The sequence below is a fragment of the Microcaecilia unicolor genome, chromosome 1 (genome assembly GCF_901765095.1).
Source record: "Microcaecilia unicolor chromosome 1, aMicUni1.1, whole genome shotgun sequence".
In the NCBI taxonomy this organism is placed as follows: Eukaryota; Metazoa; Chordata; class Amphibia; order Gymnophiona; family Siphonopidae; genus Microcaecilia; species Microcaecilia unicolor.
In genome coordinates this window covers 141,974,690-141,986,258 of record NC_044031.1, presented here as the reverse complement: position 1 = coordinate 141,986,258, position 11,569 = coordinate 141,974,690, and positions in this window count along the sequence as shown.

The following is an 11,569-nucleotide window of genomic DNA, read 5'->3' as shown; positions in this document are numbered from 1 at the left end:
TAGATTGTAAGCTCTTTGAGCAGGGACTGTCTCTCTATGTCAAATGTTCAGCGCTGCGTGCATCTGGTAGCACTATATAAATGCTATTAGTAGTAGTAGTAGTAGGGAGGGAGGGATGCCTGGTGCCTGGTGTTGGGTGGGAGGGAGGGATGCCTGGTGCTTGGTGGTGTTTTGTTTTGGGGTTTAGAGACCCCTAGGTTCTGTCTGGTACTGGAGCTCAGCTGTCCAGTGGCAGAGAGAACCCCCAAGAAGGCTAGAGTGACCTCAAATCTGACTCCATCTCTAAATAGCACTAGTACTGGGGTAATCAAGAAGTTGTGAAGTTCTAAAAGGAATTGCCACTGAGACAGACGTTAGTCCACCTCTCAGCACTGGCAAGGAAAGATACCAGCCTTATGACAAACTGGATTTAGGCTACAGGTTATACAATGCAGCGAAAGAGAGCCTGATAGAGCAGAAGCATCTATACTTACAGCCTTTGATCATTAAGTGAAGCCCATAGAACATCATTTGGGATGAGGCAGTGGCGTTCCTAGGGGGGCGGACACCTGGGGCGGGGGCGGACACCTGGGGCGGGGCCCCCCCCCCCCCCCGATGCAGCGTGGACCCCCCTGGCGAAAGAGCCCCCCCCCCCCCCGGGTGCCTGCCGCAGCGCGCGCCTGCTGCGAGTTTACTAACTTTGCTCGTTCGCTGCAGCTCCCTCTGCCCTGGAACAGGAAGTAACCTGTTCTGGGGGCAGAGGGAGCTGCAGCGAACGAGAGAAGTTAGCTAACTCTCGCAGCAGGCGCAAGCTGCGGCAGCCCCAGCAGCGTGTACCCAGGGCGGACTGCACCCCCTTGGTACGCCACTGGGATGAGGAGTTTATTTGCCAAGATACAAGCCAAAATGGTGATTAACAACAGGCATGTACAATCAATTAGTTATAGGAATATAATAATCCAGCTGCAAACAGGTGTTAGCTAGTTCCTAATCTTTTATTTCTTTTACCACTGGGAGTTCAAGCAAGAGTCACACAGGCCTGTAAGTTTTTCCCTCATTTCAGAGCCTGAACCAAAGTCTAGGCAGGGGACCAAGGCTCATAGCTGTAGCATTTTTATACCTCTCCCACCTTTGAAGGCCTTTAGGAAAGGGCTTCAACAATATATGGTTTGACAACTTATAGTAGGCCAAGTCAATCATCTAGGCCTTATGACTGTGCGGTCTTGTGAAATGTTTTGGCATAGTTTGCAGCTGCCTGTGTTACACGGAAACGTGCCCTTTTCTTTTTCTGTCTGTGTTGGAAGTTTACTTCTGATCAGCTTGTGTTTTAAATTTGGTGGCTGTCGGAAGGCCAGCACTGGTGGGGATGGGAATATCTCTTTCAGTAATTCATCTTCCTGGAGTAGTGGCTGTAGGTCTCTTATGATTTTCCTCAGTTTCTCCAGGAATGTAAGACCTTTGAAATAAGAATGAGTGAATATTTTGACACCCAACAAACAGGCCTTAATAAGGATCTGGGTTTTCTAACCCATTATAAACCATAAAGCTGTATTTCTCTGTTTCTTCCTCTGTTTATTACCCTCCTCTCACCTACCAACACCCATTCTGTTAGAATATCAATGAAATGCTTTGATGTCCCCATGCATACCCCCACCCTCCCACTCTGTCAGACTGTCAAAGTAATACTTTGATGTTTCTCTTATATATACTATCTGCTATCATATTTGCTTATTTCCGATCTGACGAAGAAGGGCAACCTTCGAAAACTAATCAAGAAATGTACTAAGTTATGTCCAATAAAAAAGGTATCATCTTATTTTCTTTTCCATGTTTTATTTTGTTTGATTTCTATTGATAACCTTTAAGAGTGGACTAACACAGCTACCACACCTCTCTAGCAACTGTAAAAGGCTAAGGCAGGAGTTTCAAGACCTATCTTTGGCCAATCAACAAAAGGATCTTTGCTAACTCCACCCACTTCTTTTTTTTTTTTAATATATTTTTATTAATAGTATGAAAGGCATATAACAAAAACCAGGCAAAATTTTTCATATGTTGCAACATACATGACATGTCTGTAAAGTCTCTCTAGTGACACCAGAGCAACAGCAACTCGTATATCCTGGATGATAAGCAACTTCAAACGTCAAACAATTTCTCAACTTGTAAATACCCAACTTGTAAATAAATGCATGGGAGCTGCAGTTCCCCTTACACATGAGCAAGTATCATTTCAGCCATTAGTACGTATAACCTTCCACCTCATTTTTTATTTTTCTTCCTCCCCTCCCGTCCCTCCCCCCCCCCCCCCCCCCCACCCACTTCTCATTATACTTTACAAGTTCTTTTTCCAATAAAGGATTAGTGGTGCACGCTTTTGTCAATGCACTATCCACTTGTAACTTAAGCAGAGTAACTTTAAACAAAAATAATATGGCAGTACTTACAGCAGACTTCTTCAAACTAATGTACTCCTCTTCATGTACCTTCGGTACCGGGTCCTCTCACCGCTTTTATGCCAGTGGACTTCAGCACACCATGCCCTGTGGTCTTCTCCTTGCAGCGTGCAGGAGGCAACTCTCAGCCTGTCAGGTTCTCAGGTTCAGAGCCCGCGGGGCCGGGCTGTGAAGCAAACGTGAGCCCTTGGGCTGCTGCCGAGGAGCGACAGCAGCAGGCAAAACCCACCAACCAACACTGGGCAAGCACACCAGCAGGGACTGCAGGCACTGCCCAGCGAACCGGAACACATGGACTGGAATCCCCCGGACTGGAGGACACAGGACTGGAACACTGGACTGGAGCACACCGGACTGGTCCACACAGCTTCACCTGCACTTAGCTACTAAGCCCCCCAGGAGTTGAGCTCCTGGGTTTGAGTAGCCGACAGGACTTACTGGATACCGGATGACACAGGGACCAGGACTGGAAACAGAAGTACTCCTAAACCTAAACTGATCTACGTGCTCCCAAGCCCTACCCCAGCAGGAGTGTTCCTAACAGTGAACTGACAAAAGGGCTTCCTAAGCCCTATACTAAACAGGAGCTCCTAAGCCCTGCTCAAGAAAGGGACTTCCTAAGCCCTAAACTAACAGAGCAGGGAACTAAACACAAAGCTAACACAGGTGCTACTAAGCACCAAGCTACAAGCAGAGCTCTACACTAATAAGCTAAACACAAAACTACCAAGTTACCTAAGCACTGCTCTAGCAAGCTAGATACAACTACCAAGGTGCTTCCTAAGCACTACTCTGGTAAGCAACCAGAAGTGCTCCTAGCACTAAAAGGAAAGACAGGGGAGCCACAAGGAAAAACCAGGAAAGCTAACACATAAGCCAAAAGTGCTTCTAAAGCCCCAAACACCAACAGCAAAGACTGCAATGCTCCCAATAGCACAAACACCAGAAGTACTTCTAACAGCAAACTCTGCAGTGTTTCTAACACCACCAAACCCTGAAGTACTTCTATCAGCAACAGAGCTTCCAACGCCCTACACACAGCAATGCTTCCAAAACCAAGAGGGAAAAGCAGGAAAGCTAAACACACAGTCACCAGTGCACACTGCACTAACACTAACCTGGCCCTTAGCAAAAGCAAGCAGGGAAACTAGACACAAAGTCAGAAGTGCACACTGCACCACCCTACCTAAAGCAAACACCACTGTTGCAAAAGGCCCTGAAGGAAACAACACCACTTCCTTATCAAGGCCCTCCCTGATGATGTCACACTCCCTAGACCTAGGCAAAAGCACACTGACCCAGAGAGGCCCAACCCACACCAATGCAACACTGTGAAGCACTTGAAGCCAGTACACCCAAAGAGAGGTAGAGCAACTCAGGCAACACACACACACAGGTGCAGTATAGTGAAACAATTAGAGCCATGCTGCTGGAAGCTGCCAGCACAGAGAGACAGAGCCAGCTCAGAAAGGACAGAGAAAAGAAACAGAAGCCAGCTAAGAAGCTGACCCCCAGGAAAGAGGTAAGTTTGAGAGGGGTTCAGACCCCAATCATAACACTATCAGGCTGGACTCTATACCACTTCTATCATGGTCTTCTCCGGAGGCTCCTCTCTCTGGACTATCATTAAAGTTCTCCAACAACCGGCTGCAGGAATAGCCCAGGCTTCTCATATTGGGGCAATCAAGTCCCTGTTCATGCGCCAAAATGTAATCTTCCATGAGCCCTTGCCCCGTGGGAGAGGAAGACCCTTCAGCCCTCAGACATAAACTCCTTGGCTGGAATAAAAGAGACAAATCTGACTCAGATTTAGCGCAACCAAGTAAAATCTTTACTGGTATTTCTCTAACCCAATACAAAATGATTGTTCTTTTTGGAGCAGAGTTGGCACACAGCCAGCAAGACATTCAGGTTGAGCTACAAGGCTGCTTAGCTAGGCTTTCTCATTTTGCACTTATATACTGTTGTAAGTTTAATTTCTTCTAAATCATGTGACTTCTTCTTATTCTAACTTATTGTTCATATAAGGGAATTTCCTGTTCCTGTTTTCTTACCAACCTCTCCTGCTCCAATCACATGCACAATTAGTGGTGTTTTTAGGCCCCTTGTACCCCTCCCAAATTAGCATATACTTTCCATCAACGTCTTGGGGGGATAAAATAAATCAGGGCTACGTGCATATGAGAAAGTCAATTATTTACTTACCAAATACAGATACAATTATAGTTTCTCATGAGAGATCAGTACAGTTACACAAAAAGATGTTCACTGTGACTGCATCTCTGAAATACTGTTCTGAGACAGTGGCTTATATCGTTTGTTTCAGACAATGATTTACATGACTTTTTCTGCAAATTATCCTTCTCATAGATTATTATCTGGTTCTCACCATCTGCTTTACTAAACCTGTTAAACCACATTCTTCCTTTTGTTTCCACTAGTTTCCTTCCCAAGCCTGCTTGCCCGTAAGGGTATCATAATAGATCATAAATTCCAGGGTCACACAGACTTATCAATCTCTGGCCTTTTGACCCATTCCATAGTGCATGACTGTGCTCATAATTCTACAGTGGTCATTGGCTAATCCCTTACCTCATACACGTGATCCCAGCAACAGCAAACAAGTTGCATGAAACACCTGGCTTCTTCTTCTCTAAACACATATTTGTGGAGGAGCAACTCCTTCTTTGGAGGGTCCTCAGTCTCACTTCACCATCAAGGTTATATCACATTGTGTCTGCCATATATGGGCCGCATAGCTTCAGTTCCTCATGTGTTTCTCCTTGTTATGTGATTTACCAGAAGTGCATAACAAGATTAGCTGTTTACTGATAATCAAAGCTCATGTACTCTGTATACAGGCCGCAGTAGGGAAAAACAAAAATTATGCTGATGACAGCAGTTCTGAGTGCTTGCAGGCCAAGCAGAGGAAGGCTATACAGTAGGCACAGGCCCATCGTATCTGATGGCCAATCAGGCATCTTTTCTTTTTGCACCAGTTACTCAGCAGTGGCTGCTCAGCTGCAGTAATGACACTGGTGAGTTCAGCCACATGCACCCCTTGTGAGTCAAGGACTCTGGTGCAGCTCTGTTTTATTGACAGGGTTTATCTCATAGTGTTCCATCAGCAAGCAGCAGCATCAACCACCCCCTCCCTGCCTTGTTTGTTGCTGCTCAGGACCTCCCATCAAGCCCCATTATTCAGCAGCCGCTGCAATAATGCAAGACTATAGCCTACTCCCTGCACCCCTGATTGCACTAACAGGATCCAGCTGGGGCCTCCAGCACTTCCTCACCTAGGTTAAAAAAAAAATTAGGTTTCTGCTGGTCCTGCTTTTCTCTCACATTTGTGGTGATCTTCCCCAGGAATACCAGAGCAGCAGCCACAGATGGGAGAGTTACGTTCATTTCAAAGTGCATTTGCATTCAGTGACTTTCCATCTGGCACCTTCACTGCCTTAGGACGTAGTCTGGCATCGGATTCTTCCTCCTTATGGCACAGAGCGGAAGGGAGATGGGAGGAAATGGTGTCCATGGAAGAGAGGAGAGGGAAGGAAGAGAAGAGAGACAGGAGGAGAAGGTGCCCATGGACAGGAGAGGATGGGAGGGGAAAGGAAGATGATTATAAAAATAAAAATCACCAAACAAAGGTTAAAAAAAAGATTGTATTCTAGAGTTGAGCAATTAATGCGTTAATCATTTAACTCCAAGAGAATCTGCCAAGGCGAAGAACTTGAATGTCCCACGAGAAACCATAAAAAGTGAAAAACAGAAAAGGGTGGGAAGTTGACCACAGACACCAGAGACTGGAAAAAATGGAATTAAAAACAAAATGTTTATTTAAAAGCATTTATTTAAAAAAGGACTCAACACAAACGTTGTGTTTTTCGCTGCTAGGCCTGCATCAGGAGTCTGCATGGATAGAAAAGCATCCAATGCCCTGATGTGGTTACAGAATAATCTGTACACATAAGGTGACATTTGTTTATAGTCGGAGTCTGCAAAATCAATTCACATTCAATCCCTTAATAATATGAGTTGAATGATAGTCTTGAAAAAGACCTTTTGTAGAAAAAAGCCATGACCTTCAGCATCATGATTTTTTTCTACAAAAGGACAAGGCAACAGTTGTTTGCAAATACTGTAGTAAGGATTTCAAATACCATTGAAGCCTCACTGTGTTGACCTATCGCCTTAAAAGTAAACATCCTTTTATTCACTCATCAAAAGGTTTGGGTCTTGGAGCTTCAGATTCTTCTGGTAACCAGAAAATGTAAAAACTCTTCAGAAAATCAACTATTAGTAAGGTGAAAGCTGATGCAATGACTGATACGTTGATGCAATGGATCACTATGGACTACCAACTGGTTAATGTCACAAGAGATTCAAAGCTGCAGAGACTTCTCCAAGTGGCAACTTCTGACTCTATCTATGTGTTGCCATCACGAACTACCATTAAGTGAATGATATCTATACGTTACAATCATAAAAAGCAGGAGAAAATGATGGACCTATCAAAAGCTGCATGTGTAGCTACAGATGCAGATTAATGGATCTGTTGGGAATGAGAGCTATCTTGGAACACTGCCAGCAACATGCTTTTTAAACTGGTTCCAGCCAGTATAGCGAGAACGTTATTCAGTGGGAGATGCACAAAGGAGTTCTGTGGGCTGTTTTCCATTCACAGCAGCAGACAACAGGACTGGTATACAAATGCATTTAAACAGTGCTTTTTTTGTAGGAAAAAAGGTACTGGTACTCATTATGGGTGGGGGTCACCATCTTTAACTCTGCCCCTATGGTAGCCACACCCCTTATACCAGCCATTGTGCATATAAACAGGTATCATTGAAAATACTATACCATTATAGGAGAAAAAATAATGTGATTTTTTTTTCATTATAAATAATTTCTGTAAGTGGTTACAGCTCTAGTTAACCCAGTGCAAAATAAGACAGCAGATGTAAATTCTCAAATTGGACACATTCCAAATACTAAAATGAAAATAATTTTTTCTACCTTTGTTGTCTGGTGACTTTGTTTTTCTAATCATGTTGGTCCCAATCTCTGATTCTGCTGCTATCTATTCCCTTAACTCTGTTTCCATGGATTCCTTTCCATGTATTTCTTTACTTTCCTCCATTCTTCTTCATTTATTGTCCTATATCCATAGGTAAAAGCTGGGTCCTCCATGAACTTGACTGAAGGAGATATAGAGTGGATCCAGCTTTTGCCTATTTTCTCCATGGTGATGATCCTATCTCTTCGCACACATTTGCTTTATAATTCTGGGGGCAGGGAGGGTTGCCAGTGTTGGCTGATGACATGGAAAATTGATGCCTCCTCTTATGTTATATTGGTCAATACAACAGTCATTGTTGATATGACATCCGTTTCCCGCATGGAACCTGGGCAGGCCTAAATTAAAGAATATCTTAACATGATTCTGCTTTCCTCCCAACATTTGGGCCCTAGACAGATGCCTAGTTTGCTTGTGTCTTAAGCCTTGGTTGAAACAGCAGTGTGGTACGTTCTGTACCAGACAAACATAAAAGTAAATATAATGTCTGTCTTGATATGCTGTCTTTCTTGAGTTTTCAAACAAAGCAGTTTACAATGTTAAAGCAGGAAAGGAATGCCAGTACAAAATATAGGATAGGAGAATAAAGAAAAAAAAGCACAGTCATACTGAAAGAAGATTATGAATGTCACAGGAACTTTAGGGGAAGCTAGAGACACCATGCTGTCTTGAGACCAGTCAACCACAAACTTGTGTTTAAAAGGTTGAACTATGTCCCTGATCATCAGATCAATGTCAGTCTATGTGAAGAAATAGGAGGTGCTCACTCCGGTCTCTGTGGCTGGTCCTGATAACATTTAAAAAGTACATAAATGTGAGTAGCTTCACAAGCTCTAATGACAGACCAATGTTGGCAGCACAGTTGGTTCTTCAGAGTCAACATACTGTATGAACAGAAAACACATAAACCTATGAATCTTGATTTAGCTGTCTTTAGCATGCTATATATCATATATATAGTGTATTGTGTGGTGTCCAAAGATACTTAGGTTGATATCAGCTCATCTTCTTCGGTATAGTGGCTTACTACATCTACTTCTGAAACTAACCAAATGTGGCTCATTATATATAAACCCTGCTTAACTCTACCTTCAAACTTGAATGAGCAGGGTTTTTATAAATGCCATAACTACCCTTATTACTAATAGAATTTAAAGAATTAACTCCTCTTCATTTTGCTAAACTGTTTTTCATCTTATTAAATGCATGGATGCCTTGATGTCCCACTTGTCCTCTGAAGTGTTATACCTTGCTGTCCTCCTTGGGACTTCTTTCCTCCTGCTTCTCTATCTCTGTCCTATCATAAATGGCGTTCCTTTCAATGTTCTAAATTTGCTTTGAAGCTCATTGTACACCGCTTTCACAGAATTACTGGAAATCTGTATAGTAAGCGCAGTAAGCATGTGTCTAATCCTTGTGCAGTCCTTTGGTGTGACTGATGAGAGATGGTTATGTTAGCACAGGTTTATTCAGGAGTTGAGGTCTGCACTTGAAACTTCTATAGGCACTTAGCTTTCTATAGAATACAGACTATGGAAAATAGTATGTTTTCAAGTGGCATACATGTAGCTGGAACTCGTAACTTACTAGCTAAATAGTGTGGGGAAATGACAGCTCTTCCCATCCCTAAGATCCAGTGGGTGGAGGCAGGAGTGTAATAGTAAATGATGACAGCAGATAAAGACCTTGTAGGGTGCATCCAGTCTGCCCTACAAAGTGGCTAGAGCCGTTCCTGCCACTGTATGTGGGCCCCAGTCATATAGAGTGTATTGCATTGGCTGCAAGAAGTTCGTTCTCCGTGTTGAACCCACGACTGGGGTTTGGACCTCTTACCATGATATTTACTCCCTTCTTCTCTCCGCCTCCAGTGGGTGAACTCCATTGCTTTAGCCTCTGCATCTAGTTCAGTCCCTTTAATGTGGGGGTTTAAAAATTCCCAGGGGCCCAGCAAACATTCTTCCTGACTTCTAAAACTCACTGCACCTATTTGGCTGCTTACTGTTATTCTGCACCTTCAGATGCTGTTTGGCCAACCGAATTTGAAGATGCTTAGCGGGATAGGCTTGGTGCATAGTATGCTTTAGCACCAAGAAGATACAGTATATTGTTAGATGGTGGAGTGAACATATAAATTATAGAGCAGCACATTTAAGAGAATTGGTGACTGATTATACACGTGGAGTTTTTTTTAAAGCTATATGATGACATGCCGAGCTCATGCCTTACAGTCCGCTGAGGGGGACTGGCTGGGCGGCAATTCTGAAGCTTTTTTCTCCACATTGAAAAATATTATGTTCACAACAGAAGCAGACAGGTAGTGTGAGCCTGAGCTAGGAATTTCAAACATTGGAGAAACAAGCCAGATGCTAAAGATGAGATTTAATTTACATAGACATCATATGAAAAATGCCAGTGCCAATCAGGATGTTACCAGTGTGGGACAGCACTTTACAAACCCAGAACACTGTACTGATTTTATCTGCATCCTTCTCCTCCACCGCTAACTCCAGACTCCGCTCCTTTTATCTTGCTGCACCATATGCCTGGAATAGACTTCCTGAGCCGGTACGTCAAGCTCCATCTCTGGCCGTCTTCAAATCTAAGCTAAAAGCCCACCTTTTTGATGCTGCTTTTAACTCCTAGCCCTTATTCACTTGTTCAGAACCCTTATTTTATCATCCTCACCTTAATATTCCCTTATCTCTTGTTTGTCCTGTTCGTCTGTCCTAATTAGATTGTAAGCTCTGTCGAGCAGGGACTGTCTCTTCATGTTCAAGTGTACAGCGCTGCGTACGTCTAGTAGCGCTATAGAAATGATAAGTAGTAGTAGTAAAACTTAAGGGAAACTTTAAAACAATACAGGAACGCAAGACCTTTGAAGTCAAAATGATTAAATATTTTGACACCCACCGGGCAGGACTTAAAGATCTGGGTTTTATAGCCCATTATAAACCATGAAATTTCACTGCTTTGTCAACCTCTGATCTCCGCATATCTCCCTGTCCGTCATCCTCTCAGCCCTCTCTGTTTCTGACCTAGCCCACCCCTCCCTCATCCTTTCAGACTGTCACTGAAATACTCTGATGTTTCACTTATATATATGCTGTTACTTATCAAAATGTGCTTATTTCTCATCTGACAAAGAAGGGTTACCTTCGAAAGCTAATAAAAAATGTATTAAGTTAGTCCAATAGTTTTCTACACCTTTATAGACAAACCAAATCCTCATTAACTTTACTCCTCAGTCATACACAGGCAGTCTTGCAGGCTATTACTCCAACATAGTACACCTGTTCATACCCATTTCAACCAATCAGGATGACTTTTATTCTCTGCAATAATTGTGCTGCTTTAGTTTCAAGGCAAATCATCTGGAAACTTAAAGCTTGTCCTATCTGTCTTCAGATATCTACTTTAAAACAAGAGCTCTATAAAGTAATGCAAGAATTAGATACAATTAAACCAACTTATAGGACTTTGCAGAATCATAACTTCTCACCACTGCCTCAGAGAATAAAACCACAAAGGAACAGATGGCTCACAGTAGGCTCAGGCAGAATTAGTCATGTGACACAGAAGCATCCACCCGCACAAGTGTTGCCACTACAAAATTCTTTTGCTCCACTACAGCACTGTGATGTTCCTGAAACTAAAATTGAAGCAGAAAAAGCAAGGAAGAGGCAACAAAAAGAAGAGAAGGTACCCAAAGAGAAAAGACACTCACAATTCACTAAACCCAAAACACATACTAGGAAATGTAGTTGGAAAGCAATGACCACAAATGCTCACAGTCTAAGCAATAAAATTCATGACCTTCAAGCCCTGATGTTGGAGACTGACTTGGACATAGTTGCAGTCACAGAGACATGGCTCCATGGTTCCCATGAATGGGATGTAAACATACCAGGCTATAACCTTTTTAGGAAGGATAGGGAGGGACGTAAAGGTGGAGGAGTAGCTCTGTATGTGAGAGATGATATCGCAGCAACTGAAATGACAGGGAAGTGGGGAAAGGAAGAAGCGATATGGATCACCTTAGAAAGAGAGGATAGAA